This window comes from Python bivittatus, unplaced genomic scaffold, assembly GCF_059951505.1.
Source record: "Python bivittatus isolate LINGU-HERP-01145 unplaced genomic scaffold, Pbiv_v1 ctg000020_np1212, whole genome shotgun sequence".
Taxonomy (NCBI): Eukaryota; Metazoa; Chordata; class Lepidosauria; order Squamata; family Pythonidae; genus Python; species Python bivittatus.
Window position 1 is genome coordinate 7,794,008 of NW_028277030.1, and position 11,989 is coordinate 7,805,996.

Sequence of the window (11,989 nt, forward strand, 5' to 3'; positions counted from 1 at the left end):
ATCAGAAAATAAGTCCATTAGAAAAGACCTGGGTATGGTGCTATTTGACAGCTAAGAAAAATTCTGCATGTAATATAACTCAGTATGACTGAATTTTGCCACTGGTCCAGAAGCAACACTGAAAGCTTTTTAAAAAATTAATCAAATTTGCCCAAGTCAATTTATCTATCAATATTATTTTATGAATTAGTGTATGTAATATAATTGTAATTAATTTACACTATTTAAGCCAATATAATTATCAGTCTTTATATTTTGCATTTTATTTCCTTCCAACCTCACTGCTTACAGTGCACCCCCTCTACCATTGTACAGTACATACCTAGTACATGGAATCTGACAACTGGACAACATAAATGGATTCTGCGTGCCCTTACTATGGCTAAAAGACTTATATTGCAGCATTGGAAAGATAAATGTATGTCCCTATTTACTCAATGGATTGAAGACCTGATTACACTTGCCACCTATGAGTGGACTGCCTATAGACGTAGACTTTGTATGGATAATTATGATGAAATATGGAATTCGTTTATGCAAAATACAGTAGGTTTTTTTTTAAAAGAATGATAGTTATATAAATGTATTAGAAATAAATATATGTATATTTGCATAATGTTTGTATTAGAAAATTATATATAGAATTGTAATTGTTTATTGTTGTAACAACATATATTTTATATATTTTTTCTGTTGTATTCTTTTCACTTATTTTTTTAAGCACTTGTTATGTATTTTTATTTGATAATGTATTTTTGTGTTTTGTTCCTTTTTTCCCTTTCTGTTATTTTAAAAGACATACATACATACATACATACATACATACATACTGGAGACTACCTGTATCTATATTCCTGCCAAGTTAGGGTAGAAGTTCATACATCTAACTAAGTGGACTATAGTTATGGTAAATGCTTATGCTCTAAATTGTGTTAATTAATTTTGCCAAACATATACCTCCTTTAAATATACTGCCAAGCTTGCACCCCATAGGAAAACATTTCCAGGACATGATGGCGAAGGTATCAGTAATCCTGAGACAAGCATCTTGAATTAAGCAGGGATTTCAAGTAGGCAGCCCTGAGATGGGCCAATGGGGTAGTATGGAGTGAGGGCATTTTTGCAAGTCTCTTCCCTCCACTTCCCTAGTTTACATTGTCATATTCTAAAAAAGAAGCCGCCGTTCTCTTCAATCCTCAAGTGAAAATGCCTGTTATTCTTTTCCTTTTAAAAAACTTAGCTGTGCCTCTGATGGGACACAGAAGATACAGTACACACCTTCTGACTTCCCCTGGCCTGAAAGTAGCTTCTTTTTATATAGACACTTACAGGGGATGAAGATATTATCAATTGCTTCCTCGAGGTTAAGAACAAGCGCATATTCCTTTTGCTCCAGTAAAACTATTCTCCTGAAAATGAAAGGACACGGCCTTCAGTTGAAAGGAAAGGGGAGGGAAAGAAACTGGGACAAGTGAGGCTCCTAACCTTCGTGGCATTAAAGAACCGGGGACGGAAGAAGATACACGGTGCATTTTTCCTCATAGTTGTGACTCGGGAAGACGTCTACTGGTAAAACTCAAAGAGAGGTGATAGGGGAGCATTTGGGGAAAGGGAGAGGGTTACAAAATCCACTTCTCCGAGTTACGGAAGGGCTCCCGCGCACGCAGCCTGAAGCCTGGGAAGGAAAGCCTCCCTCCCCGGCAAACCGCGCTAAGGACGAGCGGGAGAAGCGAGGCAGGGACGCGCGCCTGCAATTTATCAACCTGTGCGTGGAAGGGGGCGCCCGACCCGGCCTACCTTAGCGAGGCTTTGCTGCGCGCCTTCCCCGCCTCTCCTCCGTAGTCTTAACGCAGGGAATCCGGCCGGGCGTTAAGGGGGCAGCGCTGAGAGGCAGCGGCAGCGGCAGCCACCGCCGCCGCCTTTCGCCCGTCTCGGCCTGGAACTCCCGGGGGGACCGGCGGGATTTCCGCTCCGCAGCAACGCGGGGAGGCTGCAGCCGTCGCGGTCAGAGCGGCGGAAAGGGCCGAGGCAGCGACGCGGCCTAGCACATTCCCGGCGCCTCCAAAGCGACACGTCGCGACCATGGACGACTCTGGGCCGAGCCACTCGGCCGGCGGCAGCGCAGCGACCGCACCGGCCACGGGCAAGCGCCGCCTCTCGTCGCAGCCGTGACTGGGAGGAGGAGGAGGAGCCGTGCAGCTCCCGGTGCCGCTGCCGCTGAGCCCAGGCTTCTGCTCCGTGCCCTTTCTCTTTCTCTTCGCGCTGCTCAGGGGAGACCCTCCGGTAGCCACGGAGGAGGAGGGGTGGCGGACAGAGGCGGAAAAGCTCTCCAAGGCCGGCCCCCACCGCGCCGCCGAAGGCGAAGGGGCGAATGGCGCCCCCTTCCCTTCTCGCCGAGGCTCTTTTCCCCCTGAGCTAGGAACGAGGCCGCCATGGTTTAGCCAGATTTTGCTTGAATCCGCTTGGCGCAGCCACTTTGTGGTTCGGTCTGGCGTGCGAACCCAAGCAATTTAGGGTAAACTGAGGAAATCATGGTATTTCCCCCACCCCCCATTAGGTGGAAGAGCTGTGTTTTCTTACTATAGGGGAAACTTATAGCTGGCATCAGAATCACGATGACCCAGCCTCCTGGAGCCACTTACTTTACTTGGGTTTGGGAGGGAAAGTCTTTCTGTCCAAACCTCAGATTTTTTCAAGCTCCTACTCTTCACTTCGAATTGAGCCCAGAAACATACTGATTTCCGTTGGCAATACAGTATCACAAGACTCAGAGCAATACGCTACATGTGCCCAGCTCTAATAAAACTAGGGGCTATCCTGTGGACCAACTACATTGTCTTTTTATGCACTTTTCAAAGGCAATGCTTTTCAATACTTCTTTAAGACTGCACTATCTATGTGATCACTAGGAGTCAAAAACAACTTGATGGCACATAATTAAGATTGCACGTTTTCACAGCACAATTTTGTGCACATTCATGCAAAAGAATTGAGTATGTTGAGTTTGATAGGGTTGCCTTAAGAAAGTCGATGAAAGAAGAAGCTTGGCCTGTAAATTCTTTGCCTGCTTATTTGGAAGTAAATTCTATTCAAATCAAGAACTTATTTGGAAAAAAAATCAGGTTGGGTTGTTTATTTCCATTCCTCACTCCCCTTCCTCCTTGTAATTCACATTTCCTTCCTTATCAGCCCTACCGAAGTCCTCACAAAATTTAGCTTGGGCATAATTACAAATAATTTTACATGAATCAGAGTATTTTAAAATAAAAACATTAGTAGGTACTATTTATGTAACTCAAAAATTGCCAATACCTTTAGAAAAGAACATTTTTATTTATTAAATAATAAAATCCAGTAAATAAATATTATAAAATTATGGTTGTACATTGTATGTGTATATGTATAAAATAGCCATAAAAATAAAGTATCAGTTAAAATTCTAGAAACAACACTATATATATAATACTAAAATTAGTATTACCATCATAAAATTCTCAGATATTAAAAAAAAACCTGAGAAAGTTAAAAAGTTGAGTCATCACCAAACTGATTTCACTCTATCAAAATGTAGCCATCTTCTGCAGTTAGCAAAAATACTTGGGGCTATGTTTTCGAAGGTAAGTGTTGTTCAGTCGTTCAGTCGTGTCCGACTCTTCGTGAGCTGTATCAAATTGTTTTAAGGGTGCTTGAATGAGAATTCTGAAATTAATGATAGATCAGAAACGTTAAATGCGGCCAAATAATAAACTCTGTAGTAAGATATACAAATTCATACTTTTTTTTTTTTCTTAACAAAGTCAGTACCAAGTCTTTCTACATGCTTAGTCTTACATACTTGGCTCCATCCTCCACTAATTATGAAATATTGGTTAATGTTGTGAATTGTTACTGAATGTGCTTAGACTGACTACATTACTGTTATGTTCTCACTTACCATCTGGCATGCTGCAAACAAATTCTTTGATTAACCAGATGGCAACAAAAAATGCATCAAAACCTAATCAGCAACGATCTCATTTGAGCATTGTGGAGTAGAAATCAGAATATTGGCTTGCAAAACTAGGCAGTTGGTTTCTACTCATCTTTCTCTGGGTGAACTTTAAATCAGATTTCATTTTGCAATTTCAAAGTCAGTGTATTAGAAGCATAATCAGAGATTACTAGAAATATGTATATTATTATCTGTTACTCAAGGGTGCAATGCTGCATATGTGAGAGAAGATAAATTCCAATGAAATACATTAGATTTACTTTCAGCTAACTATATTAAGGAGCCAATTTGTAAATAAGGAACTACAGGAGGATTACCTTCAAGTTAGGTACCCATGTGTGATAGGGGGCTACTCTTCTTATTTTTTATTTTATTCATTTATTAGGGAGCAGATGGAGCTGCTGTGGTGGGGTACTGATGTAAATATAGGTGTGGCTGGGCCTCTTGGGTGGAGAATTATTGTTGATGAAGGATTTGGTTTAGTGAGGCTAAGTAACATTGAACCACTGAATCTTTGTGGTTTCTTGTCAAATTTGGCTGTATGTTCTCTGGACATGCAATACGGGATTTGTGATTATCCAACTCTGACAATGAAAAATCTTTGTTATCCTTTGTTGTATTCCCAAGTCAATAATGTGATTTTAATTATGATTTAAACTCAGTGTCTCCAGTATTCAACTACAGGTATTCCTCAGTTAATGATGGCAATCGGGACTGAAATTGCCATCGCTAAGTGACATGGTCGTAAAGCACAACGTCATGTGAGACTCCCAGTTGCCATCGTTAAGCAAATCATTACGGGTCATTAAGCGAGATCATATGGTTGCTATTTGTGACCTCCTGCCAGCTTCCCCATTGACTTTGCTTGTCCGAAACCAGCAAAGGTGATCGCAAATGGTGACCACGTGATCATAGGATGCTGCAATGGCTGGAACTCCAAGGACCAGTCATTAGTACCACTCATTCAGCACCATCTCAAGTTCAAACAGTTGCTGAACAAGTGGTTGTTAACTGAGGAACACCTATAATAAAAGGTTTTCAGAAACAATAAAGACCGTATAGCTCTTTTTTCTGTGTTTAGTTTTCATTTTTTTGAAGAAACATAATGCCTTTCAGAGACATCAGAAAACACATGTAATTTATTATGTATATATGAATACAATAATTGTGTGCATTCTGGTATTTCGGACAGTGAATGGAACAGAAAAACTACTGATACTACTTATGATCAAGAGAAAGAGTGTTGTTCTACTATTAACCAATGTCATAAAAGGAGGGTATTTGTTCATCTGTCTCTTGTCAATTGTAGCATTAATTGTATTCCAATAGACCATAAATGGATTGTTGTATATGACTTGTACCGTGCAATAGGATAGATATTGATATCCTGTTTAGAGGATAAGCTGATGGCATGGTATTAAGTTTTTAGTTTGAGAATTGTGACAAATATTTACTTTCTTGGCTTGAGAGAAACTTGGTGGGAAATAAATAATCTGCTTACTTTTCTGCGGGTTTCTGCAAGTTCATCTTGTCTTTATATCTTTTGACTATGAAATGTCTGCTTAGGTCAGATTCCTAGTACTTAGTTACTATGCAGCAAAATGCATGCTCTTTCTATTATATAACCACTGTGAAGCAATCTGAGACATAGCTTTTAGATTTTGTTCAACAGTTGAGCCTGACAGCTAAATAAGAGTAACCCAAAGATAAAGTTAAACCATCACGTTAAGCTCAACTCCTAGTGACTTATGGACAGAAACATGCAGTTTTCTTGACTGCAGAACATAAGGGTTTGCTGTTTCCTTCCTCTGGAATGTTTTCTTGACTAGCCCATAGCTCTGGTCTTCTTCTGAGATCTCCCATTGAGGTTTCCAAGTACTAATCAGTCCCAAGCCTACTCAGCTTCTGAGTGCAGAAAAGGTTGGCCTGATATGCCCACCAGTTGCCTACTACAAAAATACTACTTGTCAGACCATGTATAGTCCATGAGTTCCATGCAGGTTACCCAAATTAAGCAATATATTGGACAATTAGGAATATCTGTTGTATTTATTTTTTTTCCTAGCAATTTAGATCAAAACTATTTAGACCAAGAGCAGATTAACAAGGCCTTGATTTAGAGGTTGTGAATTTCAACTGTTAATGCAATGTTGTTGTTATTTTTCCTAAAAGGAAAAAAAATTAAAGGTTCTCTTTTCAGTAGTCTGGAGTCCATGATTTACATAATATGATGCTGATGTTGAGGATGATGCTGTCATTGAAAGAAAATTATTAAAGTAGCAGTTAAGTATGTGCTTTGATGTATAGAACAAAACAAGTCCCCTAGCAGTTTTCATATGGCTTATTTTGGTTTGTGTGTGATAGTGGTAAGGGCATTAAAAAGTAGCAGGCTTAATGAATTAGAAGTCCTGAAATCAAAGGTTTAGATTTGTCTGTGTCTATGTTAACAATGGGATTATGCATGATCCTCATTACCAAAGGAAATGCCAAAGTAATGAAAAAGCAAATGTTATAACTTGTGATTTGATTGGTTTTGGTAAACAAAAGGCATCAAAGACACCATTAAGGTGGATGCTCCCAAAGGAAGCAAGCAAAAATAAACCAACAGGATTAATTACTAATTAAGTAGCTTATAGTGGGTTAATGAATTCTCAAAAGCTTTAATTTAAAATTATTTGCTTAGAATAGCATAGATTTAAACTATATTGTTGAACACACTTATGAGAAAGCATATCCCACTGAATTCAACTGAAGCAATTGCTGTGTGTGTGTGTGTGTGTGCGTGCATGTATGTGTACTACTGTATTTCCTATGCATGTTTCAGAGAAAAACAATCCTCATCTACATGGGGGGGGTGGTGGTTGGTTCTAATTTCTCAATTGTTTTATTTTCCCCTTTCTTGTAAATGAGGTAACTGAACCCTGCTCCATTAAGAGGAGAGGTAATGTCTATGTCTCAGTGCCTTTCCCTTCAGAATAATTACATACATGTGTACCCATCACATTATTCCTTTCAGTGTAATCAGAGCTGTGCACGGTACAGAAAAGGAGTAAGAAATAATAAGCCAAATATATTAAAGGCATGAGATAAGAAAAAGAAAAGGAAACATAGCTAAAGCTAGTTTACCCCAAGATCATTCACTATGGACTTTTCTAGCTGCTTGACTCTTTTGTGTAAACTGGATGGAATGAAGCCAGCTTAAGAAATCACTTTCTGGAATTAAAACTCTTCCTTCTTCTGCTTCGGCCATGCTGATGGCCTGGCGTTCTATCCAGACCGCACTTACCACAATCCCAGATTGGTGGATTCCCCTGCCTCTTTACCCCTCCTGCTCATGCTGGGAAAGCAAGCCCCAGTCACTTTCCTATTGGCAAGTCTTTGGGAACAAATGGTTTCCATTGATAGACGTTTTGTATGACCTCTTCTCTGTTGACTCCATCCTGTGTGATGCTCCACCAGTGGACCAGTAAAAGAAAAAGAACACCACAATTTTACCATCTCACTTGAGCAGAAAGGGGAAAATGGCAGACCTTTGGTCAATTTCACCGGATTAATACCATTCCATCAGTGAATTTATAAAAAAAAAAAAATGAAAACCAACCCCCCAATCTTTCACCATTCAAGGTGTTTCACTAGTTTAGCAGCCCAGGATGAAATGACAATAGAGGACAGCAACCAGTGACCAGAAGAGAAAGGTCATTTTTGCCATAGCATACAGTAAGTAATTGGAGCAGAGGGGTCGCCTACAATGAAATGAGGCGTGGCAGGCAAACAGAACAGCACCACTTGAGCAGACACAAATCGGAAAACATTACTTTTGACAAATAGCAGAAAAGGTGGGTGGAGAGTGCCTTCCTGGTGGGCTAGAGGTGAATAGAGGATGATATTGTATATTCCTGCCTTTGAGAAATGGCTAGCGGGTTGTACCTGTGTGGGCAAGCTTGTTGTGCTTCCATTACATCCATGTGTTTTCATACATTTCCTTTGTTTAACATAACCTCTCACCTTTCCCCTCAAGCTATTCGCTTTTCCATTTAATCTCTCTCATCAAGCCACCTTTCCTGCTGGTCATTCACTTTTGTATTCAGTCCATGTTATTCGGCACACCTATGTTCTTAACCGTTTCTCTTCTTGCTTTACGTACACAATTCTTAAGTACCTTGTTCCCATAGCATTCAACTTACATTTAAGTTTCTATGACATAGCTAAGTCTCACTTCCGTAAAATAAGGTGAGCAGAAGCATACTTTTATACACATCTATTTTTGCTTCTTTTGACAAAGATTCTTCCTTGCAGGATACTCCATAGTGCCCTCTGTTTCTGCCAGTATTTGCACATCTTAAAAATTCTCCATTTAATTCCCCATCTTTAGGAAACATTCTACCAGGGTACACACATTAATCTACTTGCTCTGTTTTTCTACCATATATCTAAATTGCAATTATTCATTCAGTTTTCCCTGTCTAATACAGCTACCTTAGTCTTCAATACATTCATTTGTGGAGTCTTTGGGGTTCTCTGAGCTTGGTTCTTTTCTTGCAAACGTTTCATTACCTGGCTAGGTAACATCTTCAATGCTAAAATGGGATGGGGTTTGCTCTCTATTTATATGCTGTGGCCTGCCTTGCCAGTGCTGGTGGGGGTGGGGGTTTTGTTTTGCTCCTCTGGTAGTTCCTTGATTAGCCTATGTTTGCTGCTCAATCCTCAAAAGGTTGCCTGGTGGTAACCTTTGCTTATCTGGGTGATGATTGCTGGTGAGGTGATCTTCTGGTCTTTTGTCTCTTTTGAATAGTATGTGTATGTTGTTTATCTCTATGTGCCTGTTGATGGCTGCCTTGTCTGAATACCAAGCTTCCAAGAATTCCCTTGGATTTTTGGATTTAGCTTGGTCTAAAATGCTGACAGTTTCTCAGTTAAAACGATGGTTGAGTCTGTCCATGTGTTGTGAGATTAAGGAGTTTTCATCATGTCTTCTGACTGTTAGTTGGTGCTCATGGATGCGCTCTGCCGCACAAGCTATGAAAAGGATCACACTGCCATACATCAGAAACGTCTCAGAAACCACCAAGAGACTATTACAACCACATGGCATCTCTGTAGCACACAAACCAACAAAGTCACTCCAAAATATCTTAAGTAAACCAAAAGACCCAGTAGCCCAAGAAGAAAAAACAGGAGTCATCTACAACGTACAGTGTAAGGACTGTAACAAACACCATGTAGGACAGACAGGCAGAAGGCTGGCAGAGCGCATCCACGATCAGGCACACAATCCAGCAGTAAACATAGGCTAATCAAGAAGCTACCAGAGGAGCAAAACAAAAACCCCACCCCCACCAGCACTGGCAAGGCATGCCACAGCATATAAATAGAGGCCAAACCCCATCCCATTTTTTTATTTTTTTATTTTTTTATTTATTTATATGTCAAATTTATATCACCGCCCAACTCCCCCACAAGGAGGGACTCTGGACAGTTCACGACAAAACAATTTAAAATCAGTAAAAACATAAATAATACAAATATAAAATATAATTATTAAATACAATAAAATTTTTGCACTGAAGATGTTACCTAGCCAGGTAATGAAACTTTTGCAAGAAAAGAACCAAGCTCAGAGAACCCCAAGGACTCCACAGTTCAACCCTGAGCTCCACATATTCACCTCTACTGATATATCCATTTCCTTAATTTTAAATCTTATAGTCTTTCAGATGTTCACTGCAAATCATTTAGGTTCTTAGCCAACAACATGGAATCATGTGCATACAGATATACACATATATTCTTGCCCCTAAGCAATGCACTTCTAACATCATCACAGCAGTTCCTTATACATTTATCCATAAATACCTTAAACAATCAAGAGGACATCATACATTTTTGTCTTTTCTCCTGCCTCACTGTTGAACCATTTGCTAAGTATTCCATTTATTCTCATGCATGTTTTAGTTTAATCATATACTACTCTTATCACATTCAGCAACCAAATTTCAACTCCATATTCACGTAAAACATTCCACAATTCAAGCCTGATCATGTGCTTTTTCTGAATCAACAAATATAAAATAAACATTCTTTCCTTCATACTTTTCTCAATGAAAGATAAAAGTGCAAAATCTAGTTTGTACACTCCCTGTCCAGCATACCGTCACACTGTACTTCCTCAATTTTGTTCATTGTCATCTCTTGTACCTTTTCAGTCATAATTCTGCCAAATATCTACAAAAACATACTTAATTCTGTAGCTTTTGTATTCAGGCTTTTTTCCTTTTCTTTTGTATAGGGGAAGAGTAATGGTATTCTTCAATCAAGTACACGTATAAGTTTTTGCACATATGTTAAACATCACACAGCCACTCAACAAGAAAAATACATGCATATTTTAGCATTTCTCCAGTTATACCATCTACAACCGTCTTACCATTTTTTAAAAGATTTTCATAACATTTATTACTTCCTTGTCATCCATTTTTTCTTGGACACTCAATTTATAACATTAATTTCAATTAATTTCAGTTCCTCTGTTCACTTGATTATGTGCTTCTTCAGTCTATTACTGTATTCCCATGTGCACCTTATTATTACATAAATGTTATCTAACAACATTTCATCACTTTTGTTTTTAATTCCATTCAGTCTGCAGGAGGCCCCTTGTTTATCCTTCTACACTGACTTTCAAAGCAATGTTTTATTTCCATCAAAATCACTCTGCATTTTCTTAATCTTAATAATTCCTTGCGCTTCTTGATTATATTCTTTGCAAGTATCTTTTTCTCTCCATATACTGTACACAATATCTTTCTTTGATCATCATTGTTGCAGCGTTCTGTCACATGCTTTTTATCTCATCCACATCCTGTGTTCACTTCATCATTCCACTAAGCACCTTTTGTCATATATCCCATTAGCTTAACTCCCCACACTTGATGTCAGCCTTTTGAGATAGGCTAGGTCAGGAAAACAGACTTCATAAATCTAAGTGGAACTATATTTTATTGATATAGGCTATAGTAACAGAAACCTGAAAGCCTGACTGAGTTGTCCCTTCCATCTTTTACAATAGTGTATTAAGGAGGAATCAATCTGAGCTGTTTTCTCACACTTCCAATATTGCCCGGGCTTAAAGTATACTTTTGTTTATGTCACTGTCACTCCTGTGCCTAGCTTCTCCTGGCTCTCTACGTCAACAGTCATCATTCCTTAATTTTGGGGTCTCAAAAATGCCTGATTACTTTTGCTGTACTGTCTCATCTTGTTCCCACCCACCCACCCATTCATGTCATCTAACTTTTTTCCCTGGATTTCATTCATTAAGAATGTTTAATCATCATTTTTCTCATAAGTCATCTCTGGTTCTTCCAGTATTACCATTTGGTGGAGCATAACATGCAATTATCACCAACTTACAGTTTTTATACTTTCATACACACCCATAATAACCTAGCTGACATGATGTCAGACTTTTTAACATATAGTTAAGCTATTTCATTCATAATTAAACTTGTACATTCAGTTCCCAACATTAATTCAACTTCAGTTCTACAAGATCAGACTACTTTTGTTCAGTTCTATTACATCCTTCCCTTGTCTGTTAGACTGACAAAACCTAAATATATTTTTCTTTCTTTCATTCTATTTAATTTCACTCATTAATGCATATTGTTTATCATTTACTCCTCTTAGAGTCCAGGTTACATTCTTCTGTATATCATTGTCATCAGAAGATGGCCCCATAAATATTGGCCTCTACCATCAGTCGTGACTTTCACAAAACACTTTTTAGTAAGATAAAGTGCAGATTAGATTACCAGCCTTAATCATACTTATGTTGCTTATGGCATTCCCTGCTAATGGTAAGGAGAGTACTGGTTAATTTGGGCAGATTTTGGCCAGTTCTCCACAAACACAACCAGAGGCTACTTTAACCCCAACCATGTTCATACTATTCTGTGCAAGCTAGGATTTCTCATCTAGAAATTACCTTGGAAGCCATTA

At 38.9% G+C, this 11,989-nt stretch overlaps 1 protein-coding gene across 2 annotated transcripts in view; it reads right to left on the bottom strand.

Moving 5' to 3' along the window:
- VPS54 (VPS54 subunit of GARP complex) overlaps positions 1-2,413 on the bottom strand; it is a 57,897-nt gene extending 55,484 nt beyond the window's left edge. The window contains exons 1-2 of one of the 2 annotated variants that reach the window (XM_088134044.1): positions 1,798-2,413; positions 1,330-1,409 (exon numbers count right to left, since the gene is read on the bottom strand). The gene's annotated coding sequence lies outside the window, so the exon portion shown is untranslated. The remainder of the gene's footprint in view (positions 1-1,329; positions 1,410-1,797) is intronic. The other variant, XM_088134039.1, reaches the window with a different exon arrangement.
- Between the last annotated feature and the right edge of the window lie 9,576 nt (positions 2,414-11,989).